This window comes from Physella acuta, unplaced genomic scaffold (genome assembly GCF_028476545.2).
Source record: "Physella acuta isolate Inbredline_101_S28 unplaced genomic scaffold, ASM2847654v3 ptg001901l, whole genome shotgun sequence".
NCBI classification, from domain to species: domain Eukaryota; kingdom Metazoa; phylum Mollusca; class Gastropoda; family Physidae; genus Physella; species Physella acuta.
Genome location: NW_026733406.1, coordinates 75,001 through 102,963, shown reverse-complemented (window position 1 = coordinate 102,963; position 27,963 = coordinate 75,001). Strand labels below are relative to the sequence as shown.

The 27,963-nt window shown below is 35.1% G+C and overlaps 1 protein-coding gene across 2 annotated transcripts in view; it reads right to left on the bottom strand.

Moving 5' to 3' along the window:
- Positions 1-27,899, bottom strand: part of LOC131931149 (uncharacterized) — a gene marked incomplete at its 3' end in the record, with an annotated part of 70,866 nt that extends 42,967 nt beyond the window's left edge. The window contains 2 exon segments of one of the 2 annotated variants that reach the window (XM_059287850.1): positions 24,104-24,359; positions 27,775-27,899. 2 annotated transcript variants of the gene reach the window in all.
- Between the last annotated feature and the right edge of the window lie 64 nt (positions 27,900-27,963).

Below are 27,963 nucleotides of genomic sequence, written 5' to 3'. Positions count from 1 at the left end.
CAAACAACCGACTCCTGTTATGATTTATGATCGGATTTTGTCAGTGAGGACGATAGAAATATTAATAAACTGGTGGGGTTTCAAATATATTTGAAACAGGTGAGGTTCGGTACCTCCAAAAAGGTTAAGCACCAGTGGTCTAAAGGCAACTTTAACGTTTCTACTATAAATTGAATTAGAAGTTTTAAGACTAGCCCTGCGCCTGTAAAACGGTTACTTCGACTACCTGACCTCGACGAGTTCATCAGTAATTCACTCCTAGAAAGCCGTCTTCTTCCAGGATACTTAAATTTTACTTTTCATTCAGCATTGCCTCCCCTGCCCCAAATTCCTTCCCCCTTGTCTTACTTTTTCAAACCCTCACCAGCATCCAACCCGTTCCTTATCAAAGCAATAACATAATTTTACTTATCATTCAGCATTGCCTCCCATGTCCCCAATTCCTTCCCCTTGTCTTACTTTTTCAAACCCTCACCAGCATCCAACCCGTTCCTTATCAAAACAATAACAAAATTTTACTTTTCATTCAGCATTGGCTCCCCTGTCCCCAATCCCTTCCCTTGTCTTACTTTTCTAACTCTCGCCAGCATCCAACCCGTTCCTTAACAAAGCAATAACAAAATTTTACTTTTCATTCAGCATTGCCTTTACTGTCCCCAATTCCTTCCCCTTGTCTTACTTTTTCAAACCCTCACCAGCATCCAACCCTCTTCCTTATCAAAGCAATAACAAAACACCAAGGTGCTATTGTGAAAGCAAATTCCAAGCACAGCTCTTCAATAATGTACGGATCACTTGGCGCCTTGGCCCCGGGCTGAAGCCTGGGAGCGACCATCCGATAGAAGCGTTGTGTTATTTCCGCATGGCCTTGCAAAAATTCAATTGTTAGTTTAAGAGTCAGGGGTGGGGCAGGGTGGGGGGTGGGGGTGTAAGGGCGAAATCTTGGGGGTGATTTACAGTTGCGGTAATTAAGATTTGGAGATGTGTCAGTTGATTTGATAGGTGAGTTAGACGGAAGCATGAGAATGAACCAAATATGGAATATATATATATATATATATATATATATATATATATATATATATATATATATATATATATATATATATATATATATATATATTCGTTGTTTTTGTCAATAGTTATTGTTTTTCATTGGGGAATATGTGGAATGTGTCAGTTCTTTTGATGGGCGAATTGTATGAAGGCATAAGAACAACTATATGTGGGATAAATATCCTGTTTTATCAAAAATCCTGTTTTTCCAATAGTTATTGTTTTTCATAAGAGAATGTGCACTTGATTTGATGGGTGTATTAAATGAAGATATAAAAAACAACTAGATATGGAATAAGTAATACTGTTTGTTTTAATAAAAAGGAGTTGCGGCTTTTCAAAATGTAATATGTTGAATGTGACAGGTTTTTTAATTTGTATAAAAGAAAGCAATGAGAATACGTAAATATGGAATAAATAATCTATTTTTTCAATAGTTATAGTTTTTTAGACAATAATCGAGTTTTTCCCCCAAAAATGGTTTTTCAGAGAGGAATATTTGAGAATATAAAAAAAGCTGCAATAAGTAAAATGTGCATTAAGACAGTGTTTTGAAGGGCGTGTTAAACAATAGCACGAAAATAAGTCAATATGGAAAACATAATTGATATTATTAAAAAAGCTGCAATAAGTAAAATGTGCATGAAGACAGTTGTATTGACGGGTGCATTAAACGATGGCATGAGAGTGTGGAAATATGGAATAAAAATTCTTCTATTTTCAAGAGAGAAGTTATTTCAGGAGCGAAAATTTCAGAAAAGAGAAAGCTGCCGCTGATTTTAGTGTAAATAAATTTGGCAGGTGTTTTGTCAGCTAAATTAAACAATGAAGATTGAAGAAAGATAATGAAAAATAGAGAAAAAAAATATTTCTTTTAATTGTCTAAGTTTCTATCTCAGTGATAAATTAGGCTAATTTTCTGAATGTATAAAGCATTGAAATCAGTGAGTTTAGAGAAATGTCAATTGAATGTGATTGACAGATTAAAAATTGGCACGATTACAATAGAATATGGAATAAATAAACAGTGTATATTCAAGTGTGAAAATTGTTTCCAATAAAGTGACAAGAGGATTCGGAAGAAGAAGCAGGAAATAAATAATTTGAATAAAGAAATGAAAGTGTCTTCGAAATAAGAATCGTCTACAAAGAACTGAAATGAAATTTTAAGTTTATCTGCGCATTTGGCAACGTGATCAGGGCTATAGACAAAGCAGAGTTATGATTTATATTAAATGCGTTTGAAGTATTCGGCTGATCAAGCTTATGAAATACAATAACTAGTTTTGATTAAAAACTTACATAGCTGAATACAATTTTTAAATTATTTTATGAGTTAACATATTTTGTGATGTTTGAAACGTAGATCATGGTGAAAAAAATAGTGTGAATAAAATAGCACAGCTGAATTGGAAATTGTGGTCTACATTTCCTATAGAAAGCTTCTATACCTTCGAAACCATAGATAATATGCATCTAAACCAATGGTATTTATGAATAAACAAAAACAAAAGAAATTCAAACATTTTGTCGCTATTGTTGTAGTAAAATAGAAAAGTATTTGTGAAAAAATGTGAAATCTCTTAAATTGCAGTAGACAAATACATTTTTAATATTCTCCAATAAAGAGTTAACCCCGTGAAAAATATCAACTTTTTATATATAGCAAAAGAGAAAAATATCCAAGAAAAATTGACTATCCCTTCGTGTCTACCAGTCGCTTTATAGAAAAAAAAAACCGGGAGTGATCTCCCCTAAACTTTCTCGAATATTTTTATATAACTTGGAATGTAGACATGATGTTTAATTACTTAAACTTTTAAAAATAGAATAGAATCTCATAGAAAAAAGAATTGCGCACCAAGCGAACGCCAAAACAAAATGTGCATAAAAGTGCGCAATATTATTAGTACTTTATAAATTTACATGCGTTTTTTGAGAAATCGGAAATAGCGTAAATTAGTACTTCCGGTCAACGGAAATTACTCAAAATTTGACAGAAGGTAGAGAATTAGATCTTTTACTTACATGTGATATTTCATTTATCTATCTGAAATAGTACTCAAGTTATAGGCTTTTGAAAAATTCAAAATTCACTTCCGGTTATCGGAAATCGCTCAAAAGTTGATACGGATCTACGATTTTGATAAAATACTTATATATGAAATTTCATCAACCTAGCTGTAACGGTACTCAAGTTATCGTGTTTACACACACACAGACACACAGACAGACAGACAGACACACAGACATACGGACAAGATTGTAAAATTATGTTTTTCCGTATCAGTGAGGTGTAAAACGTCGAGATTTGTAAAAATCTCGAATTTTTTTTTCACGATTACAATACTTTCTCTATACTTTGTATATACGAGAAAGTAAAAAGGATTCTAAATTAAACAGACAATCCTTTCGAACCCACCAGCCGTTTAACACCTTACGTGCGATCCCTTTTCTTTAAAATTGTTACGACGTGTCTGATTGAGAGTGACGAAAGAAAGGGTTAAACAGCTTTTTTTTTCTCTTTCGGCGCCCGTGTGACCGTTGTTTTTCCACTCAGTTGGTCACAGACAAGTTTATCTGGCAAACGTCTGCTCCTGTCCTTACGCCGCTAGGTGGCGCTAGTAAATTTGCACTCAGTGTTCTTTCTGCATGAATGCACATTCGAAAAGTGGGTTGAGGGGTGGGGTGGTGGTGATAGGTTAGTTGTTCGACGTTCAAATGTAAAAATGAATTACTCAAGGATGGTCAATTGCAAAAGATAAAGTTACTTGAACCAGTGGCGTAGATAGGATTTTGGCATAAAGCAGGGGGTGGGGCACATTTTAATCATATACATATTATACATAGGCCCTATATATTACATAGCGCTTTTAAAATCTTAAGAACAAATATTGTGATATTATTATTTCCAAAATCTTTAAATTATAAGTATCGACAAGATCACATCAATATTTGTAAATTAAAATGCAATGGTTGTTAATTTGGTGTTTCAGTGAGAAGATGGGGGGGGGGGGGCTAGCCCCTTTACACCCCCCCCCCCTTTCATACGCCACTATTTTAAATATGAATTGGATACTAGTTGCCAAAAGTGGAAACTTTAATCGTCACTATGATTCTTTCTATTAAAAAACTCGACTTGTAGGGAAGGTAATGGTAAAATAGGTTTCACGTCCTACTAGATGTTTAGACCAGTGGTTCTTAACCTTTTTTTAGGTATCGAACCCCACCAGTCTCACAGTCGCGTTCACGGAACCCTTCTTAATAGTTGTATCGTCCGCACTGACAAAATCTGATCGTGAAGCATATGAGCCGGGCGTGTGTCTTGACCTCCACCGAACCCCTCAGACAGAATGGTCAAACCCCTGGGGTTCGATTGAAGGGGTTAAGAACCCCTGTTTTAGAAATATGACGATTCAGTACTAAGTGGAACAGAAGACTCTGGATCTACCACTTTTTATCCTGACAATGATTCTTCTTTACCTCAACATGACGCTTTAATAGCACTACAAGCTTCATATCCCAGCACATTAGAGTTATTAAGTAATTGAGCTAGCCAGTTTAAATGCGTACCAGGCATTTGTTGGAGATTATTAAAATCAGGTAATTATTGTAGTGTTGTGAGTTAATTATTTTGGCCTGGTACAACAAAAAAACTATAATCTCTGAATAGATAAAATAATAGTTTCTGTGTTGTTGTTTTTTTGTGTGTGATAAAAACTGATTAAAGATAAATAATTAACATGATCTGCGTGACGTGATGATGTGTTTCCATTTAAAGGTGTGTCATACATATCTATTAATGCTGAAATCCGCAGGAAAATTTTCACAATAATTGATTTGTTGCTTCATTTTTTATAGCGTCGGAATATTTTTTTTAATGTTCTAGCAATGAATTAAGAGGGAATGGGGTGAAAATAGGATATTCCAAATTTTCCAACATGCCTTAAAGTCAGAGGTGAAGAGATATCCGTAGGCCTCTAATTATATATATATATATATATATATATATATATATATATATATATATATATATATATGATTAAAAATCAACAACCCATTGATACAAATTTAAAACTATTTTTAGAATGGGGAGTCACGTGTAAACATTCGTTCATACAATACTCAAAACAGACAGGAAGGAGGGCGAACATGCGCACGCTAGCTGCGCAGCCAGTCTGAATTATTAAAAGAGCTTTCAGACCAAATGTTGACCAGGAAAATGTAACGTTTGCATTTAACGGCGAATTGTTCGAGGTTAATTGTTAGCAGTTAACTTAAGATAGCACTACTTTTTGAGAAAAATGTTAGATTTTTTATTTAAAAAACTAAATATTTTAAAAATCTTTCAGTTTAACATGTAGTACCTGTCTTACTAGGCGTTTTCTCATGTTTATTGTCATATTCCAAGGACAATGACAATGGATAAAGAGTTTCCTTTGGGAAAGCCGGACACAGCGCTTGTGATCAAACACCAGTTGATAGAACACCTGTGATCAAAGACCCTCTGCTGAGAAAACACCTGTGGTCAAACCCCCTATGGTCAAACCCCCTATGGTCAAAGCACCGCTATGGTCAAAGCTCCGCTGTGGTCAAACCCCCTATGGTCAAACCCCCTATGGTCAAAGCACCTGTGGTCAAAGGTCCTAGGACCGATCTCTTGGGGAGGGGGGGGGGGCACTGCCTCTCTGAAGCTCTTCTACCCCCCCCCCCCCCCCCTTCAGTCCCCTGAACGAAATAAAATTTATATAGAAAATATTTTATTATTTTGACAATGTCAGTCCCGCCGTTAAGTTCAATTCCCCCCCCCCCTCGAAAGTTTCAACAGCCCTCCCCCACCCCACATTTATCTTTACCTTGTACTAGCAAAACTGACTATGTATCCTTATGCCAGGTAGAGTGCAACGGGTTGCAGTCAGGTATGTTATTATAATAATGTTATCTTAAGTAAGCATAAGTAAAGCAGCCTTTTCAAACCTGTCTGCTCGTGGGGCAGATGAAGTAGAGTTCTTCTATGTCTGTGACCTCGCCTTTAATTCCCTAACTTGAGTCAAGCACACATGAAGGATGTTCTAAGGTCTTAAGCCCGGGATCCGAACTCGAGACTTTCGGGTTTGCAGTCGAACGCTCTACCCTCTAACCAAACCGTTCCATTTTTATTTAACATAATACTCATGTTTTAACTACTAATAGTATTATTAAAATTGTGTTAATCATTTTATTCCCGTAGTATAATGATTAAAATGCCATTGTTATCACAATAATTATTTTTTAGTGTTATTTTAATTTTATTTTCTTATTATTGTTAATCTCAACACTGTAGGAAGATAAATTATTATATTTTTCAACCAGCACTCATGTTAGTCTAACACAGCAACTGTTTCTAGTATTGTTATCATAACCGCATCATCGGCCCTAATATCGACCGACCCCCCTCCCCCCTACCCCCATCGCCGGTCTTAACCCAAATTCTTACCATAACAGCTTGAATGAAAAAAAAACCGTTGTCGCGATAATGTATTGCCCTGCCGCCGTTTTTACAAGAAATAAATATTTAAACTCCCCACACACATGTGGGCTAATTTTCCGCAGATAAAAATTACCCCCAGCAGATAAGTATTTTTACACCCAAGGCGAGCGTTTAATTTATGGCGCCCCAACGCGGTCATGTTTTTAAATTTTCTTTATACAGTAAACAATAAAACCTGGATCTGCTTGTATATTAGCTCGGCGGGTAAATAAAAAAGTATTTTTTAACGAAACAATATTTAGTTTCTAATTAAACTGCATGAACTTACGTGGGATCAAGAAAACAAAATAGGCGGGTAAGGTCTAAGCAGGGGCGTAGCGAGGGGGGGGGGGCGGGGGGTGCGGACCGCACCGGGTGACACCATTTAGGGGGGTGACACCAAGGCAAAAAATAGCAAAATATACAGAGAAAAACTTGAGGGGGGGTGCAAATCGAAAGTTTGAGGGGGGGAGGGGGTGCAAATCGAAAGTTTGAGGGGGGGGGGTGGAAATCGAAAACTTGAGGGGGGGGGGGGTGCAAAATCGAAAACTTGAGAGGGGGGATGCAAATCGAAAATTTGAAAGTTTGTCCCCGGTAAGGGTCGCTACGCCTCTGGGGGGGGGGGGGGTGACACCATTAAGTGCCGCACCGGGTGACACCCGACCTCGCTACGCCACTGGGTCTAAGGTTTGGTTAGTTGAGGTGTATAAAGTTGTATAAGGTTAGATTTAATCAATGGGTTGATTCTTATTTAAAAATGCTGGTCCGTCAATAATAGTTTTTCTTTCAGAACTTTTATTTTCTCCGAGGGGAGGGGGATGGGGGGCACTTGATATTTGGGGGGACGGGGGACGGACAATGGTTAAAATATGTTTTCTATATAAATTCCATTACGTTCGGGGGGGGGGGGGGGGAGGAGACTTCCTTCTAGCAATAATTTAGATAATAGAAATATTTTGTAAGCTTTAACTAATAATGTTTTAATTGGATACATTTGGCATTTAATTTAGATAATAGAAATATATGTGAAAGCTTTAACTGATGTTTTAATTAGATACACTAGCCAATAATTTTAATAATAGAAATATATTTGAAAGCTTTAACCGATGTTTTAATTAGATACACTAGCCTATAATTTTAATAATAGACATGTATTTGAAAGCTTTAATTAATAATGTTTTAAATTGTCTATGCCTATCTAAACTTTAAAGAAACACACGTTTTCTCATTTTTTTTTTTTAAACTTGAACGAAAGTGCAACAACAGAGAAAACGAAACAATCCCCCATCCAATCAAAGACAACAGTTTTCTTTTTTCCCATGTCCAACAATTTTTCTAACGAAATTAAAAACTAATACTCCACAGCAGTTTTTAAAAAATTTGTTAACGGGTTCTTTAATAATTATTATAATTATCATTATTTTTTAAAATTTCTGAATCAAAGATTAATGAGCGTGCATAAAACAAACTCGACAAAATTAAATTTTTGCATTGGGACTGATGGGGTGGACAGATGAGCAAAAAATGGCAGACAAAACAAATTGTTTTTAACAAATATTTGTTTGTTTGAGGTTTTACAGAGGCATAGCTAAGAGGGGGTGGGGGAAGAGGTGTAGGAGGCAGCAGACTGTTGTCTTCAGTAAGGGTGACACTTTTCTACGAAGGTATGAAATACGACAATATAGTGCCATATATGTATATATATACATTTATATATATATATATATATATATATATATATATATATATATATATATATATATATATATATATATATATATATATATATGTACTATTGCTTTCAGAATGTAGATAGAAAATACATACTGTTACCAGCGTCCGCCCCCCCCCCCTCCTCCGAACCCTGAAAATTTTAAGTGGATCCCCCCTATATAGAAATAAATAAATAAAATTTAAAAAAATAAAAATAAAATAAAATATACATATATATATATATATATATATATATATATATATATATATATATATATATATATATATATATATATACTAGCCGTCCAGGCCAGGCCCTGCTCTGGCTTCTGTGAAAAACCTTTCTGTTAAAGACCATTACCTGTGTGTTTAGTAATCATCATAAACCCGGCATTGCCCACCCAAACCACAACCAACCAAAACCAAAACAACAAAACGCAAACATAACGCTAACACAATTACAAATACAAACGAAAACAAAAACCTAACAACAAACCCAACCACAACCACAAATACCAATACAAACACAAAGAAAAAACAAACAAAAAAGCAAACGAAAACAAAAACCTAACAACATACCCAACCACAACCACAAACACCAATACCAACACAAAAAAACAACGAAAAAGCAAACGAATACAAACCAAATCCAAACGCAAAACCAACCAAAAACACAAATACAAACCCAAAGAAAAAAACACAAACAAAAACGAAAAAAGAAAGAACAAAAACGAACCAAATCAAAACGCAACCACTAACGCAAACCCACCTAAACACAAAGAAAACACTAACGCGAACATAAACGCCCGGGGCGGAATCACCTGTTTTAGCTTAATGAACGACTATAGTACCCCAACTTATTCATAGTCTTTTGCACTCACTTAAACGAACGCGCCTGTTTCAATTTGATGAACAATTATAATACTCTAAGCTTATCCGTAAAATACCTACAACATTTGCACTTGATCAATCCCCGCTAATTATGTAATTATTTTTTTTCCCAACACCAAAACAAAGTAATTAAAAAGTAAATTCTTTTCCACAAAATGCAATGGTTTTATAAAGGGAAGTAATTGTGTTTTCCTAATTTATCAAAGGGAAGTAAGTGCTATAGGACTAAATAAAGACATAATTAGAATTGTTGTAAAAGATGATATTTTTTTAAAACTTGTGTTTAATAAACATGCCGAAAATTATTACTTTCAGTTTGATAAATGAAAATTATTTCCCAAAACTATCAATATTAATTTTTTAACTCATAAATGTAGACCATAAGGACTTTAATTATCTAACACTTAAATCCATCGAAGACCAACGACAAACATATGTTTTACATACAGAACTAAGCTTTATATATTAGATATATATATATATATATATATATATATATATATGTTTGTGTGTGTGTGTTTGTATGTGTGTTTGCATCATTGTAGTATTTCCATTATCCTGAAGTGTAAAGTTAGAATCCTTGAATCCCCTTCATTGAAGGATATTTTTTGGCTATTATTCTTTTTTTCTCACTTCATTAGCCAGTGTCCAGATCTGATTAGTGAGCCCGTATATTATAATACTAGCATCCCCGCCCGTCGTTGCCCCAGAGCGGAGACCGACGCGGGCGATACAATATTTAGAAAGGAAGATAAACTATTTTTAGAAAATGTTTGTGTCTTACTTTTTGTATTCGGCAATAAAAAAATATTTAGAAATTTTTAAAAAAAAGAAGAAAAAAAGTAATTATTAATTTAAACAAAACAGTACACATTTAAAAGTGTATATTAAAATTTTTTAAATTATTTGAATTTGTTAAAACCTGTCTATATTTTCATAAATTTAAAATAAAATTGGATAATCATTATAGTTAAAGACCATCCAAGATTAATGTTTTTTGTTGAGTGTGTGTTGGTTAGTTAAGGTTACAAGAATAACTTCGATGCACTTATAAAAAGATTCATGTAAAATTATACTTCTGTCTATTTATAGCAAACCTAGCTGTCAGTATGTCTGCAATAAGCCGTCTTTCATCGTGGAGTAACGCAATGATGCACACCGACAACATTAATTATAGCATTAGGGAAGAAAATAAGCAAACACAAATTGATATAACTGTCTATAAAAATTACGCCCTGGGTGACAGTTAGGAAAAGACAAACAGTGCAATTGTAGGGTGGTTTCCCCTTTATTCATTGCACAACATAGAAAAGCTATAAATATAAAATCTGACTCGTCTGAAATTGCCTTTTATTTAATTTGAGCACTCATATTCAATAGTTTCTTGATTATTTTAACGTTTCATTTTCATACATTAAAATTTAGACTTTGAATCGAGTTTCTAAAGATGCGCTTAATTAATAAAATGTGATTAATAAAGACATATTTTCATTTTTTTTAAAGGTAAAAAGAAATATGTTTAAACCCTTTGCTTGTAACCTATATATTTTTAGTAGAGGAAAAATCATTAATTTGATCGTAACATTTAAAGTATATTTTAACCGATTTATTGAAAATTTGAGAATAATACAGATTATAACATCTCAAACTTGCTAATCAATAATACTTCATAGTTTATATATATATATATATATATATATATATATATATATATACATATTATATATATATATATATATATATATATATATATATATATATATATATATATATCTGCAGACACACACACACATATATATATAAATATATATATATATAAATATATATATATATATATATATATATATATATATATATATATATATATATATATATATATATATATATATATATATATATAGATGCATGTATGTGGTTTCTAATAAACAACATGTAGGATATTCAGTCAGCATTTCGAAAAATAAAAGGTTGTGATGAAATACTTGAAACTGTTTTGTTTAACGATTACTGGCTGCTCTCTAAAATTGCCAGGTTGGAGTGCTTGTTCAAGTTTCAAGCACCCCGAAGTCTCAGTAGACCGGGTAATTATTGTTATTGTTGTATGATACATGGTTATCGATGTTGTTAACCAACTTCTAGAGGAATCATACAATACTGCGTGGTGTAGAGCGGGTTTGTTTGTGTTTTACTAGTGTCGATTTGTAGTTAACATTATGTTTTTTAAATCATGGAAAACATTTATTATGTTAATTAAAGAATTTATAATATTTTTAAAACAATTGATTAATAAGTTTCATATATAAAATAAAAAAGAAACGCAGGTTTTGCCGTTCCGGTCAGGTTTTGCACTGTCTTGTATAATTAGAAATATGAATGGTTTTATTTCCGTCATGAAATTTAATAGCTCGACTGCTAAGCCGTAAGTCTCGAGTTCGAATCCGGGTTCAAGTCAGTAGATCTTCCCAGAGTCCAAACAACTCTTATGGGTACCTAACTCACGTTAAGGAAAGTAAAGGCGGCTGGGCATAGTGCTGACCACACTATCTCTTCATATGCCGAGGTCACAGAAACAAGTGAACTCTACTTCACTTGCCCCATAGACCGTCAGGTTTGAAAGGGAACATGAAATTTAATAAATATTGACAATTAAAATTTTGATTGGTGTTTAACACAAAATTTTCAATCACAACGCATTGTCTTATTCATGTTGGCTGTAATTAAAATGACATGCTACAATTTATTATTAAAACTGCAATCTTTTCCTAAATTCACTTTTTTTTAACAACAATAAAACAAACGGGGAATAGTTTTGGGTTAGACAGTAGAGTAAATGAGTTGGGGAGGAAGGCGATCGACCTAGGCACAAACACCATAGGGCCAAACGTTGGGGTAAGAAAACACGAGATTGTCCCCCTTCTCCGCCGTTTACAATATACGGGGTGATAACTGTACAGCAACATAACTCGGAAGTAGTTTTTTAAAAAAAAACTTATTTTTGTTTACATAAATCCTTAAACACACAGAAAAAAAACCAATGTGTATATTTAAAACTTTTAACGCATATAAGTTTATCACTACAGTGTTAATGTTTGCAGTCTCATTTTACCCAAGGCAGATCAAAGATTTTAAAGCATTGATAGATTTGGTTATGCCGAGGTATTAGAAGCACTAAATATCACTGCTATGTAGATTCTGTTATTATTTATGAGATGTCTCATAACAAACTACGCAATTTGATTTTTATAGTTACTATTTTGCTTTTTTTTCGTATTTTCTTTTTCTTTGTTAACTGTTCATATTTTCTTATACATTGATTGCTTTACGGTTTATTTTTTTCCATTTTCGTTACAAACAAAACACTTCCTGTACTTGTGAATGTTTACCTCTTTGACAGTAAAAAAACACGGCATCAATTTTCTAGAGATATAAAAAAAAAAGAATACAACCCGCGCATCTAGGATAAATCTCAGAAACAGTAATCCAAGATTTCTTCTCAGACAAAGGGCGGTAATTTTCAGAGGTATAGACATTTTCCTATGCTATGCTGAACGTAAAAAAATGGTATTATTAGGGCAACGGAACAAAAAAAAACGAAGCCAATTACATTGGAAGGAACTTACGTCATCAATTGTTGCGTATCTCGTAGCCTATGTTTAGGAAATATATTTTTAGATTTCAATGTTTTTAATAAAACATTCAAATTGTGTCCAGAATATTTTCTTAGACTTGGATAAAACAGACAACACTTAGCTGTTGTACTTTGGTTTTTTTTTTCAATCCCCTCGTTAAGCTTAAAATAAAAACAAATCGGAACTATGAAAGACGGTTGAGATGTATTAACCGGTTATGGTTACCTAGGTTACCTAGTATTTCAGACGATTTGTAACAGTGAAACCAGATGGTTAACTGAAAGGCGTAGATTAAAGGCAAGATTATGATTTTGGATTAAATTTTAACCATCCAACTTGTGACCAAACTTAATGCGTCGAAGTACAATTAGTAAAGTGTAGTGTTACATGGGAGCATGACATATCCCCCCCAACCCGGTCAAGTACCCATCGGACATCCACCCCCTCCATCCCCGGAAAAAATACCCCCCCCCGCCAAGTTAGGGATTAGTTAGGGATAGGGTTATGGTTCTTTGGTATGGGGGGAGGGTGGTAGTTTGTTGAAAAGGTCAACAACCTCACTTGCAGCAACAGCACTTAGCACTGGTAGCACCTAGCAACGGCAGCACTTAGCACTGGTAGCACCTAGCAACGGCAGCACTTAGCACTGGTAGCACCTAGCAACGGCAGCACTTAGCACTGGTAGCACCTAGCAACGGCAGCACTTAGCACTGGTAGCACCTAGAAACCGCAGTACTTAGCACTGGTAGCACCTAGCAACAGCAGCACTTAGCACTGGTAGCACTATCAATAGTATCACTTACCACTGGTAGCACCTAGCAATGACAGCACTTAGCACTGGTAGCACCTAGCAACAGCAGCACTTAGCACTGGTAGCACCTAGCAACAGCAGCACTTAGCACTGGTAGCACCTAGCAACAGCAGCACTTAGCACTGGTAGCACCTAGCAACGACAGCACTTAGCACTGGTAGCACCTAGCAACGACAGCACTTAGCACTGGTAGCACCTAGCAACGACAGCGCTTAGCCCTGGTAGCACCTAGCAACAACAGCACTTAGCACTGGTAGCACCTAGCAACGACAGCACTTAGCACTGGTAGCACCTAGCAACGACAGCACTTAGCACTGGTAGCACCTAGCAACGACAGCACTTAGCACTGGTAGCACATAGCAACGACAGCACTTAGCACTGGTAGCACTAGCAACAGCAGCACTTAGCACTGGTAGCACCTAGCAACAGCAGCACTTAGCACTAGTAGCACCTAGCAACAGCAGCACTTAGCACTAGTAGCACCTAGCAACAGCAGCACTTAGCACTAGTAGCACCTAGCAACAGCAGCACTTAGCACTGGTAGCACCTAGCAGAGGTAATGGAAGCAGGTAGCCTGTCCTTTGTTGACTACGCGTGACGATATTGGAGTTGGGGGGGGGGGTTAAAGAATCAAATAAAACAGCCTGATGTTATTTATGAAAAAGATCCCTTTCGAACTTGACGGTCCATGATGCAGGTGAAGTAGAGTTCACCTGTTTCTGTGACCTCGGCATATAAGGGAAAGTGTGGTCCGCCCTATGCCCAGTCGCCTTTACTACCCCTAATAAATCAGGGTAAACTCAGTGACGTTAGACAACTTTGAACCCGGATTCGAACTCTAAACTTTCGGGTTAAAAGTCGTATACTCTACCATTCGACCACGTCTATGCGACCTTATTTATGGACAACCTAAATTCAAGAAACCACTTTTTTTTTCTTCACTACTATACTAAATTTACATAATGGCCTGAATTTCTGTTAATTTCTATCAGAGAATAAAAATAATCTACATGATTTAAACCGGGAAGACTAGATTTTCCTAAACGACTAAGATCTAATAGTGCAAAACAAGATTGCACGATTGTATTATAAAAAATTGTATGTATTTTTCAAACATTTTACGACGACGTTCGTATGCTTACATGCATGGTTTCCTAACTTAAGAGCACTGTCGATCATAGAGACACCGGTTAACTTTGTATCTAGTTACGGATAATTTAAAGAAGGCGATAAAAGTAGTTGATCACCGGTGAGGCGAAGACATGCGTAATGACTCTGAACATGGAAGGTTGTATTGTCGCTATGTAGCGGCGCTAAATGAATAATGCATTCGCACCCGACAACGTTATAGCCCAGTGTTATAAATGTTAAGATCAGCGCTACATGTTGTAAAAGGGTGGGTGTTTAAAAGTTTAATGTAAACAGCTCAACACATACACATTCAAATAAACAATACACGAACTTGGACTTAGGGTTATACGAATAGAGTTCTCATGTGTCTTTGACGTATGGCAAATAAATGGATAGTGTGGTCAGCACTATGCCTAACTACATGTATTTTCCGTAACGTGAGTCAGGTACTCATCAGAGCTGAGTGGACTCAGAGACGTTCAATGAACTTGAGTCTGGGATCCGAACTTGAGACTTATTAATCAGCTCTCTACCGCCCTACCTAATCCCGAATATACTAATTGATTTTTTTTAAAACCCCATGCATACAGAAATAACTATTGTATTGGTATATAAATTTATACACTGTTTTATTCAATACTTCGCACAATGCTTTTATATAAATATGCACTAAAAATAAATAAAAAATGTATTTTCATTAAATATATAATAATGCACCACCATTTAAATAACTATAAAGTAAATCGTGGGTAGTTTCTTAAATTTAGTAAATGTATTCAATACATAACAAAGTGACCTAGGGTTTTCTTTAGTTAGTTAAATAGTGGTGCATAGTTAAATATTTTTTTTTAAATAATTTATTTTCTTCTTTTTAGTGCATTATTAACTAAGCATCCAATTAAGTTAAATGTGATGTCTAATTTCATTTTCATAGGGACCCATGTACCAAGTTTTGAAGAAATTGGTCCGGAAGTAGTGGTTAAAATTTCACTAGTCAGTTTCGATCCACGTCGAAGACAAAAGACAAAAGCACGTCGAAAGCAAGAGATAGCAAGTTAAATAAAAGCTTGTAAAAATGTAAAAACTGCACACTTTTCTTTTTTATAACAAACTTTTGTCTTTGTCTACGCCAGACTAGACTATAAATAGAACACACGTCATCTTTGAATGACATCGCGTCAAGTCTTGACATTTATAAAAACCCACATTCTCCGAAGGTAAATAACTCTTTATGACAAGTTATGTTTGCCGTTATTCGTTTTGTGAAACCAATCAAGCGCGATCTTTCTTGCTTGTTTTATTCTTTGCTGAACAACTAATGATGCGAGACGATCAATACAAACTAATGCGTGACCGAGACACACACGCACACACAGACAAACAGACACACACACACACTTTCGGAATATATAATGAACGTTAACTGAAATTACCAACATCCAAATCTTTTTTTTGGTAAAGAAAAAGTAAAGTTCTACGTAAAGTATAAATTAAGCATTCACCACGATGTTGAAGATGGGGAGGTAAATTAACATGCGTGATTACCATAATTAGAAGGTGATCAGCGAAGCTTGGCTTAGCGACCGAATGTTTACCAGTAAAATATTAACAGCACTGTTGTGTGCGGAGGAAGGTGGTCTTTGACTAAATAAAAGAAACATGACTCATTTACCGTGGGAGTTGGGTGGGGGGGGGGGGGGGGGGCGGTGGAATGGTGGAGTTTCGGAGCTGGGAACTGGGAACTAGAACTTGGAGCTGTAAAACGAATTTTCTTTTCAATTTCTTCTTTTTTTCTTCGTTTCCTTATTGCTTTTTGTTCTTTCTTTCTTTTTTTCTTTCATTCTTAAATTCTTACTTCGTTATTTTATTTATTTATTTTCACCACCAAGGAACAAACACCGGGTATAAATGATACCGTTTGAACAACAATAAAATAAATACGAGCATGATATATTCATAAATGGCATATTACTGGGATAATCCTTTTTTCCTTGTTCTTGGCAATATTTCACAAAAATTACGTTTTTATTTATTTTATACGCCATTTTAACAATAGAAATCTACAGAATATTCTAAAGTCTAGATTTCTGTAGGTGCTTTTTTAAAATGGCGTTTTATTGTAAGAGTAAATTATTAGAACTGATCAGAAATATTTTGACATGTAACAATTACAGATGCTGAAAAAAGTATTTGTACTTACTACAGTTGAAAAACAGCATTTTTCGCAACGAGTTAAAATTCAGCTATAGCTGAGCTGGAGCTAACAAAAAATTGTAACGGAGCTTAACTCGCATATCAACGTTAAATGTATATTCATGCAGTCATTAAAAAAAGCAAAACATGATTTTTTGGTCTTCCATAAAAAGCAGTACCATAACAAAAGACTTGTTAGTGGTGGGGTTAAAGAGCGGATGGGGTTCTTAGAAACAGGAGACGCTTGGCTGAACACGAGAGCAAATATTAGTGGTTCTCACACCATGAAACCTAACCCCCAGTGATCTCAAAGTTTGAGTAGAGGTAGATGATCTTTTCTTGGAAGTCTTTAAAATATAATTTTCTTAATGCATGTAAATTTTTTTTTAAAGTTTTTTGAATGACTTTGTAATTTAACAACGCAAGACCTTTAAAATCAGTTTTTAAAAGTAGATTTCTTCTTCGCTGTTTTTAATAATAATATAAAAGGCATTATCCTCGAATATAATTAAGTATTACGTGTCGACAAGTTTTGCGTCATATGGACTGCTGACTGCTTAAATTGTTGGATTTGCTTCCATGTCTTTTGTACACCCAAGAACAATCAGAAAGACAGCAGTTGTTAGATTTTGAGTTTTCTCTCCTAGATGATAAGCTGTTTCATAATTATTCTTCTTCTGCGTTCTTAATTTTATTGTTGAAGGGATACCTTCCAACACAAGTATGCGTATCAACTGGTCAAGCAACATTTAGGCCGTTGAATCCGATTTCAGCCTGCTTTATTTTTTTTGGAATTCCTTCCGTAGCTTTTGGACAACCAAGAACAAACTACAAGGCAGCAGTTGTTTGATTTTGGAGTTGTCTCTCCAAGAGGAGTTGCTGCCCCCTGTTATCGAGCCTCATCTGCCCTAGCGTTCGAACTCAAGACTTTTCGGTTTAGCAAAAGATGAGCTTTACCGACTCGACAACGCCGACCTCTTGTTCCCCGGCTAACTTCCGAGGAGTTTTTTGGAGTTAGATCCCCTGCATGATCACAATGTTACTCTCCCCCCCCCCCCAATAGAGAGAAATGTGTGAGTACCGTTGACCTTGAAGTGACACTTAAAAGCCTCGTTCCGCCAACCCTGCTGGGTCCTGACTCTCTGCGCATGACATAAAGTCCCGGAAGTTGCTGCGTTGGTTGTCACGTGACCTCTACCCGCACGCTATACATTTGGCAGCCCTGTGCTAAGCTGGTCAATTAGCACTGGTTTATATTTTCAATATACGGTGGCCGGGGCGTTAAGTGAGGGGGGGGGGGGGACTTGTAGGGGGGGGTGTAGTTGGAGTTGTACATTGTAATATAGTAATAGCATTGTATCCATAATTTTGTTTTTTGTTTTTTGTTGTTGTTAGGTGGAGCCACTGGTTACGGTTTACGGGCAGTGGCGTCACAAGGTAGGGTGTCACCGGGTGTGGTACCTGAGGGTGTCACCCCACCCACCCCAAAAAAATTTACATTTTTGATTTTGTGGTTACCCTGACTATTATTATATATTTATTTTATTTTTTAACTGGATAAAACATTGTTTTGACAGATAATTTTACAATTTTTATTTTATTTGGTGTCACCCTTAAAATGGTGTCCCCTGGTGCGGACCCCACCCACGCCTCTGCCTGTGACGCTACTAGTTACGAGTAAGGTTCTGTGAAAGATTTAAATGGCGGTCTATGTCAGGATTAGACTTAGGATCAGGATGAGATTTAAGAAAGATAATATAAAAAAACAACAACCTCAATATGATCTTATAGTAAAGTATTAAAAAATAAAGTACCATGTCGAACATGGCAGTCTTGGAGCAGATGAAGTAGAGTTCATCTGTTTCGATGACCTCGACAAATGAATGGTTGATGTTGTCACTATGCACACACACACACACACACACACTGTTACTTGCCTGAACGTGTCAGCCACCGATTGCAGCTGAGTGAACTAATGACGTTTAACTAACACAAACCCGGGATTCGATTTTGAGACTTTTGGGTTAGCAGTCGTACGCTCTACCATCCGACCATGCCACCCCACTACCGTTGAACATTCTTTTTGTTTTCTTACTTTAAAAAATCTTTTTAAAAAATAATATCGGATCAATATTGTAGGTTCAGCCCAACTACAATGACATAGTTCATAGCTATTATTACTTACTTTAAAAAAGCAATAAGTCCGATGAAACAGATTAGCTGTGTGATGCCACTAATCTTAAAGTACCACACAATCAATACGTCTGTACATAACCCGCCAAAAGCCAGCAATTACTTTTCTCGTATTATAGATTTGTCTACGAAAAAAAATATACATTAGGAAATTCGTTTCGATCTTTAGAATTTAGATGTAGGAGGTAGGATACAATATATAAGACTTTCTCCTCTTTCTACCCACCCCCTCAAATCGTTTTCATACTCGCACTTTGAATTTCCGTTTCCGCTCTACTTTCGTTTTGTTTTTAAAACAACAAGAAGACGGATTACAGTGATGAATTATAGATTGGTTTGACCATTGCTACACCAGTGTCGTGGGTGGTGTGTAAATATCACATCGTTGTTATTGATACTTCATCGTATGCCAGATTTTTTGGGTGAGCAAAGTCAAAATGTTCGAAAAAGATATTCATATATATATATATATATATATATATATATATATATATATATATATATATATATATATATATATATATATATATATATATATATATATGTATTAAAGATTGCATCTGTGCTAACTAGAAACAGATAATATGGTGTTGGTCAAGCTACATAGAAGATGAGACAGACATAGCTAGAGAAAGAGAGACAGAGAAAAAGCGAACGAAAATCGAAAGAGTGAAGGAGAGAGCGATATATATATATACATATATATATATATATATATATATATATATATATATATATATATATATATATATTGCTCTCTCCTGTATATATATATATATATATATATATATATATATATATATATATATATATATATATATATATATATATATATATATATCGCTGACCTATCACAACATTATTTCCCACGCACCTTTATTTACAAATCTAGGTCTAATTGTTTTCTAATCCGTAAGAAAAAAAATTAAATTTCATTTTTATTTCAACAACCAAGGGAATTAACCGAATCGCGGAGTTATTTCCCCTGTATATTTCAATACACCTTAAAACTAACCAAACATCATATGAAAATGAAATTTTTCTTCAATTTTTTTTTCTAAATAATCTCTTTTTCCAGTACTATTGGCTAGCCATAGTTTATTCGCTTTGAAGGGAAATAATTCACTATAAGGGGAAGTAAACAAAATTTGTGTAAAATAGTTTTCCATCAATTCGAAACAGGACACATTTCTTTTGGTTTTTATCAAATAAACACCAGCCATGTGATTTCTCTTAAAGAAAAATTTCACCGTATCCAGTTTCCTTTAATTTAGTTAATGCACAGACTCTCAAATCGGGAGAATGGTTTTTTTTTTCGTTTCGTTTTTTTTTTATATCCAGAGCGTTTTTTTTAAAAAGTTTTAACATTTGCATTTTTTAAAGCAACGTTTTACATTTTAAAAACTCCACAAAGATTAAATGTATTTTTATTTAAATAAACACTCGCAATGTTTGCTAGTGACAGATGTAATAAAACAGCTAAAAGTGTGACCATATTTTATTGCGAAACATATTTTATTGGATTTTTTTTAAAAGAAAAAATCTTTTAATTCACATAATTCACATCTCAATAATAGTTTGTTTTCATTACGCTCTATTTCGTTTCAGAGTTAAAAAATACATTTAATTTTGATTTAGGGGAAAAGCAATTTTATTTTAGATCTACTTGTTTTATAACTCTATACTAAAACAGCCAAGGAGTAATGAGGCATTAGAAAGGAAAGCTAAAGTGCATCTATTTCTGTAAAACATTTGAATGCATTGAGCGTTATTTTCTGATTGTCATTTGGTATTCTTAATGGATGTCTACGTGGGTTTAAGGAACCGAACTTGGACGCTTCATGAGAGTAGGTCTGTGATCTAGCTTTTGGCCACGCAGTCAACATAACGCTATGTGACTCATTACAAAATATAATGATTTTCCTATATGACTTATAACGAGCTAAAGTCAAAACTCAATGACTCAGGCAGTGTTTCTTCCAGACTTTTTTCTCGGGGGGCGGACTCAAATTTCCGGGGGGGGGGGGAGGGGGGGGGTGAACACTGTTAAAAGTATATATTTTCTATATAAACTTCATTTCGTAGGGGGTGGGGTTGGACTCTCTTCGGGGGCACCCCCCCCTCCCCCCTAGAGATGTCTGGAAGTAACACTAACTACAAGCCATATCACAACTCTGTATGAGTTATAACAAGCCATAGTCATAACTGTGTATGACTTATTACAAGCCTAATCATAACTTTCTATTGTTCATTGCTAAACGAATTCAACAAAAAAGTGGAATTTTAATACGACAGTACATTTAATGTTTTATAACACAAATTAATAAAATTAGAAAATTAGCATTATAATTAAAATTAAATTTTTTAATAAGTACGATTAAAATATTCATGGGACAACTAAAGTTTCAATAGGAATCCTAAAGCTTAAATAGGACCAATAAACTTTTAATATGACTCCTATAATATGCATAGGGCCACCACAATTTTAATAAGACCACCAGATTCTCAATAGAACAACCTCATTTTCAACAGGACCACTACAGTTTTAATAGGACCACCTAATTCTCAACCGAACCACATTTTTAACAGGACCACTAAATTTTTAATAGGACCACCACATTTTCAACAGGACCACTACATTTATAATAGGACCACCAAATTCTCAACAGAACCACCAAATTATCAATAGGCATTATCATTTCAATACGACCACTTAAGTGTGTATGGGACCACTAAATACAATAGGACCCCTAAAGTTTCATTACGACTACAAAATTTCCAACAGGGCCACAGAAAGTTTCATTTCAGTTTCAACCCACAAAAAAGTCATTTAAACCTGATTTGGAATCTTTGTGACCGTACTTGTTCAACTCAAGATTTTATTTCCTGAGACAGAGTGCGATTTTTTTTTTCCGGATGAGTCCGCCGGAATTTTATTTTATTTTCTGGAGGGGGGCGGGAAAAAGGGGAGGAGGGGGGGGGCGAGGACTTGAAAAGCTGTTGTGTCAGAAAGTGATGAGCTGTGAGCTAAGAACGCGGAGCTTAAATGAACTGGAAACTGAAGTTTATATTAAAAGTATAAAAAAAAGCGAGCGTTAATCAATGCACGTACTTTAGGACTTGGGGTGACGGGTTAGAGGTGGGGGTGGGGGGCGTGGTAGGTGCCATAAAAGACTAATTTTAAATGAAACGAAGTTTCCTATTTTCGATTACAAAACAATTTTGACGAAAGTCTTGGGTGATTCTGTATTTAAAAAAAAAAGCCACAATAAATATACAATACAGTCCAAGATAATTTTTATTTAAATAAAATAATGTTTCACTTAAAAGGCAGAAGGAAGCAGACGTTAAAAGCAGAAGAAAGTAGTAGATATAAAAATATGTATTTACGGTTAAAGTGATTGATATTTAATTTAACCAACCAATTTGATTTATTTCTACAACTAAAAAAATGGATTACTCGTGAGTAGAGTTCCTTCCCCTGAGTACAAGTTCTCTCCCTTTGAGGGTTTATTTTAAACCCTGAAATAAACCGGAACAAAATGGAATATGCTTGTCCACACTTGCAGGCGATGTTGACGTAGTATAAAGTTAACCACGGGTGTGCAACGACTGCCGAACGTCACAGAAAGCATTTCGGTGTTGATCACGTGACCTTTGGGTGACACCACTGCCGTACATGACCAGGGGCGTTCGAGAGAGGTGAAAGTTCATGTCTTGAAGTTCAATGCCACGAAATGAGACCAGAGAAAAAAATACCAACTAGGAAGTCTTAAAGAGAAATATTACTTGTGTGTGTAGTATACTCAAAGTGAAAGTAGGCTGGGCAAGGAATTTCCAGTTTAGCAAAAAACACGTAATACATAAAGCATGCACTATATATCTGCCATATTTCTAGTTATTTACATCAGCAGAGTGAGTATATATATATATATATATATATATATATATACATATATATATATATTTGTATTTATATATGTATATATATATATATGTCTGTATATATATATATATATATATATATATATATATATATATATATATATATATATATATATATATATATATATATATATATATATATATATATATATATACTTTGCCCAACTCAAAACGTGCCTGCTTATCATAGTGTTTATCCTACCACCTACATGACAAGTCTGGATTCGAACCCACAGTTCATAAATGCTACCGGTGTGATCATGATTAATTGCAGACTTGCTATCTATTGACTTATGCCATAATCGATAGCACGCATGCACTAATGCTCTCACTGAGTAAAAAGAGAGATTGAAATGTGCGTACAAATGCATGGGTTGTGTAGTTTATTTTTATAAACCAAGAATATCATTTTCTCTTTTATTTTTTATTTATGACGGACAATCAGTCTCAAATGGCGTCTTTAGGGTGTGTCGGATTACACCATTGGTAGTATGTTGGGGTGTCGCGTCAACCCCACTTCAACCTTTTTTGCATTTTCAGTTTTGTGTTATCCCTTTCCTATATTATTTTACATTTAACTAGGTAAAACATTATTTAAACTAAGTAAAACGTTGTCTTATCAGTATATTTTTATGATTTGTTTACGATTTGGCGTCAGCCCCCCTCCTTTCCTCTAGTGGGGGTGGGGGTGGGGGGCTGTCAATCTATTGTATTGATACATTTAACTAAGATGGGCTTTCTATTATGTAAACCCGGTAGGCGTCACTAAGGGGGGGGGGTGCTGTATTTACCCGCCCCACCCCCAGGCAATAGGTGTAATACTGAGGAAGGGGTGTTTGGGTCTGCAAAGCACCATTTGACAACCACACTGAACCTTTGTTACTGCATTTTGAAATCAGCAGTGCATCAAATAACGACCGCATATTTTAATTTAAAAAAACCGATAGTAAGAAAAGTCTATAGTTAATTTAATTAAATGTTCAAGTTACTTATGATTACTGATTTTAAAAAAATACAAACAGATTTTCTTACCTTGATACGAAATGTACTTGATCAAAGCTTGTCGCGAAAACAAAGAAAAGATAATCGAATGTCGATTGAATCACCAGTTACTGTTCCTTACTTTCCGGATGAATTGTCTCCCTGTGAACGCTTGGACAATTCAGTGGCTTCTTTCGTTTTCTTGTTGTTTTCTTTATTGCTGGTTGTTATAAATGTTTACTAAAACTATTTTTTTCCTAAATATTTCCTCTAGTGTGTATCGACTTTCAGCTGTAATTTTTAATATCTGAAAAATAAATTAAATCATTTATAAAAGCCTAAATTTAATTTTTTTTTCTTCTCAAATAAAGATCAGTGTTTCTTTTAGCCTTTTTTTTCAGGGGGAGTGGCACTTGAAATTTTCGGGGGGGCGGGGGGGGAGTCACTGTTAAAAGCAGAGGCGTAGCGAGGGGGGGGGGCGGGGGATGCGGACCGCACCGGGTGACACCATTTAGGGGGGGTGACACAAGGCAAAAAATAGCAAAATATATAGAGAAAAACTTGAGGGGGGGGGGTGCAAATCGAAAGTTTGAGGGGGGGGGGGGAGTGCAAATCGAAAATTTGAAAGTTTGTCCCCGGGAAGGGTCGCTACGCCTCTGGTGGGTGCCACCATTAAGTGCCGCACCGGGTGACACCCGACCTCGCTACGCCACTGGTTTAAAGTATATATTTTCTATATAAATTCCATTTCGTTCTGGGGGGGGGGGGGGTAGATAGATGCCTGAAAGAAACTCTGATAAAGATCTGATCTTTTTTAATGCATTTTTTTTTCACAACAAAAACGGATAATCAGCCTCAAACGGATACTGGAATGTTCACAAACTCTCGTCATGAAAAACAGACACTTTTTTGTCTTAAAATATAAAATTAAAATGTACGAAAGTGGAATGTGGACCAGTATAACTGATGTCAATATACTACAAACAATTTTGTGATCCTTATTTGTTCTGGATTATAATGTTGTACGGGATTTTCTCCTACACAATTAAGTATTGCGTGTCATTAGTTATGCACCACATGGGCCAGTGATACCAAATCCACAGCCGGTGGTTCGAACTCGGGACTTTCGGTTTGGCAATCATGAGCTTTACCGACCCGACCACGCCGAACCCGGTAGATTATTGATTTGGGGGATATAACAATATTTTAAGCATAAAAACAAGGGTTATGTTAAATAACTTCAGTATAGAGAGATAACAGCTAAATTAACCTTGCACTGTGGGATGGAGAGAGAGAGAGGGGGGGGGGGGAATCTGGAGTGCACACTGGCTTCGATTTTTAGGGGGCTTTTGATTTTTAGCGGTTCCTAGATATTGTTTAATTATTATACGCATGAATATCTATCGTGCTAAAGCAGGGGTCTCCAAACTACGGCCCGCGAGCCGGATGCGGCCCGCGAGGTCCTCTCATCCGGCCCGCGGAGATCTTTTTGTCTACGGAAAAAAAACGTTTGTTGGTGATAACTGAGGAACTTTACCCAGAAAAATCAAAGACATGCCTGGAAGAAACGGCCCCCGAACTGAACTTTGATAGTCAATGCGGCCCTCGGGCTGAAAAGTTTGGAGACCCCTGTGTTAAAGTGTTAAATGAAAACAAAAACAAAACTGGCTGTAAAGTCTTGCCTGATCTAAAAACAAAACATCTTACATTTTTTTAAAAATCTGGCTAATGTCTGTATATCTAAATTCTATATTAAAATGCAAAGTGACCACATAGGCTATTAAAAGCTATTCAGCTTTTTTTTTCTTTTCTGCACAGAATTCCATTACTGCTTCACATTTTACAAAGCTCAATTTCCTGCAGTAATTTCGCACCGAAAAACAATGTTCTGGCTACACCTAATCCCAAAACCAACTCTTGCTTTAACCCTAACAATAACCTCAAACCTAGTAATAACACTCGCATGTCCCATATCTGGCACTTATCCAAATCATAACCTGAATATTGACAAGCTCTATACGATACTGTATTGATTTACTGGACTACAAAACTATCAAAATCTCTATCTATACAGTTGGATTTAAAAATAAAGTATAATTATATCAGATACTAGCAATATGAGTATATATATATATATATATATATATATATATATATATATATATATATATATATATATATATATATATATATATATATGTGCTATCTTACAAGCAAGCTAATTTACAGCTATCCTAGTTCAGATTCGAACACGCTACTTTTATATTTAGAAAATGAATATCTGTCAAAAAAATGACGGTCGATCGGTTTTTTTTTTTTAAATGTAATTATTTATTTCTAATTTGAATGCACTTGTCCGACAAAATGATTTTTTGTCAAATTTGGTTTGTTTTTGACACACCCAATAACAAGTTACTAACGAGAGCATCCTATCATAACTGACAAAAGTGTATACATATAGATGTAAATAAAAGGGTCAAAGGTTATAGAGTGTAAAAAAGAACTATATTGAACTACTTATAGTAAATGTAAAAATATTATTAAAGTTTTTAATGTTAAGTTAAACTGTTAGATTTAATCCTTAATTGGATACTAATCCAATGATAGTTACAAACTTTTTCGGTTAAGGTTACAAAAGTAAAAAATTGGTTAGATTACGATATTTGTTCTAGGTTTAGAAAAAAACTAATAAAGATTCTATAATTAGGAATAGTTTGGTTTGAGAAGACTAATTCTATAATGAACAAGGGATTATCTAATATCCGTCAATTCCACTTAATTAGGAAATTAGAGACGAAGGAGTTTGACAAAAAAATTAAAGAAAAAGCTCGAATATGTAAGTAAATTGGACTTTCAAACCTGACCGTATACACAATGTTCACCCGCCTTTACTTTCCCTAACGTGAGTCGGATACTTAAGCTGGGTTGACTCAGGTACCTTCTACTGACACGAACCCGAGATTCGAACTCGAGACTTTCGACTTAGCAGTCATATGCTCTACCATCCCATCACACCGACTTTTTCGAATACGTAATTTTTGTTTCAAACAGCAATAGACGGACGTTTTTATAATTTTGTCATAATAAACGACTGCGCTAATTAATACGTGGAATAACTGAATAAAATCTATTAAGATGTGATATCAATGTGACACTATTAATGTTAATTTACAAATCGGAACCTCACTTCTAAAGCAAAGAAGCCTAATCAATCTAATTAACTTAATCGAAGAAAAATATTGAAAATCCACTTCCGCGATTAAAAAAACTATTATTGCAATCAAAATTGATTATAACAGAATGATTAACACAAATATAATTATGAATTACTTTATAAGATAGTCGAGATGTTTATCCCAATGCAATCGAATTAAGATATTCAAGTTTCATATTTAAAAGTTATTAGGAAAATTAAAGAATAAAGGGAATTATGTATGAATAATCTATTTAAAATAAATACAAACAAATATAAAAGATATAATTAAATACTGGAAAAATCTAAATGTAATAATCACATATAACATAAACTAACAGAATTAAGAACGGCTACTCCGGGTCCCCTCAGTTCCTCCGTATGGTACAATTACAAGATCTCTTCCAAATTCTCTCCCTTTATAAATCCGCAGTGACGTTCACCCACGGTTTTTATTGGTCACCTTAACACAACAAAAAACTTTTTTAAAAAGTCACAGAAAAAAAAAAACAGTTGCGCGCGAACCTACCTTGTCTAGAACCTGTTCTGCCGGCCCCCTCGCTCACTTCCTCGCGCTACGGATACACCTGCGCGTTGCCAGAGTAGGGGGGGTGAGCAGGGAACACTCCGGGAGGTGGGCTGTTTGCGGAGCTCGCGCGGTGACGTCCCAGAAACGCCGTCATCAATAATGTACCGGCGCGCAAACTGAATGGCTCAC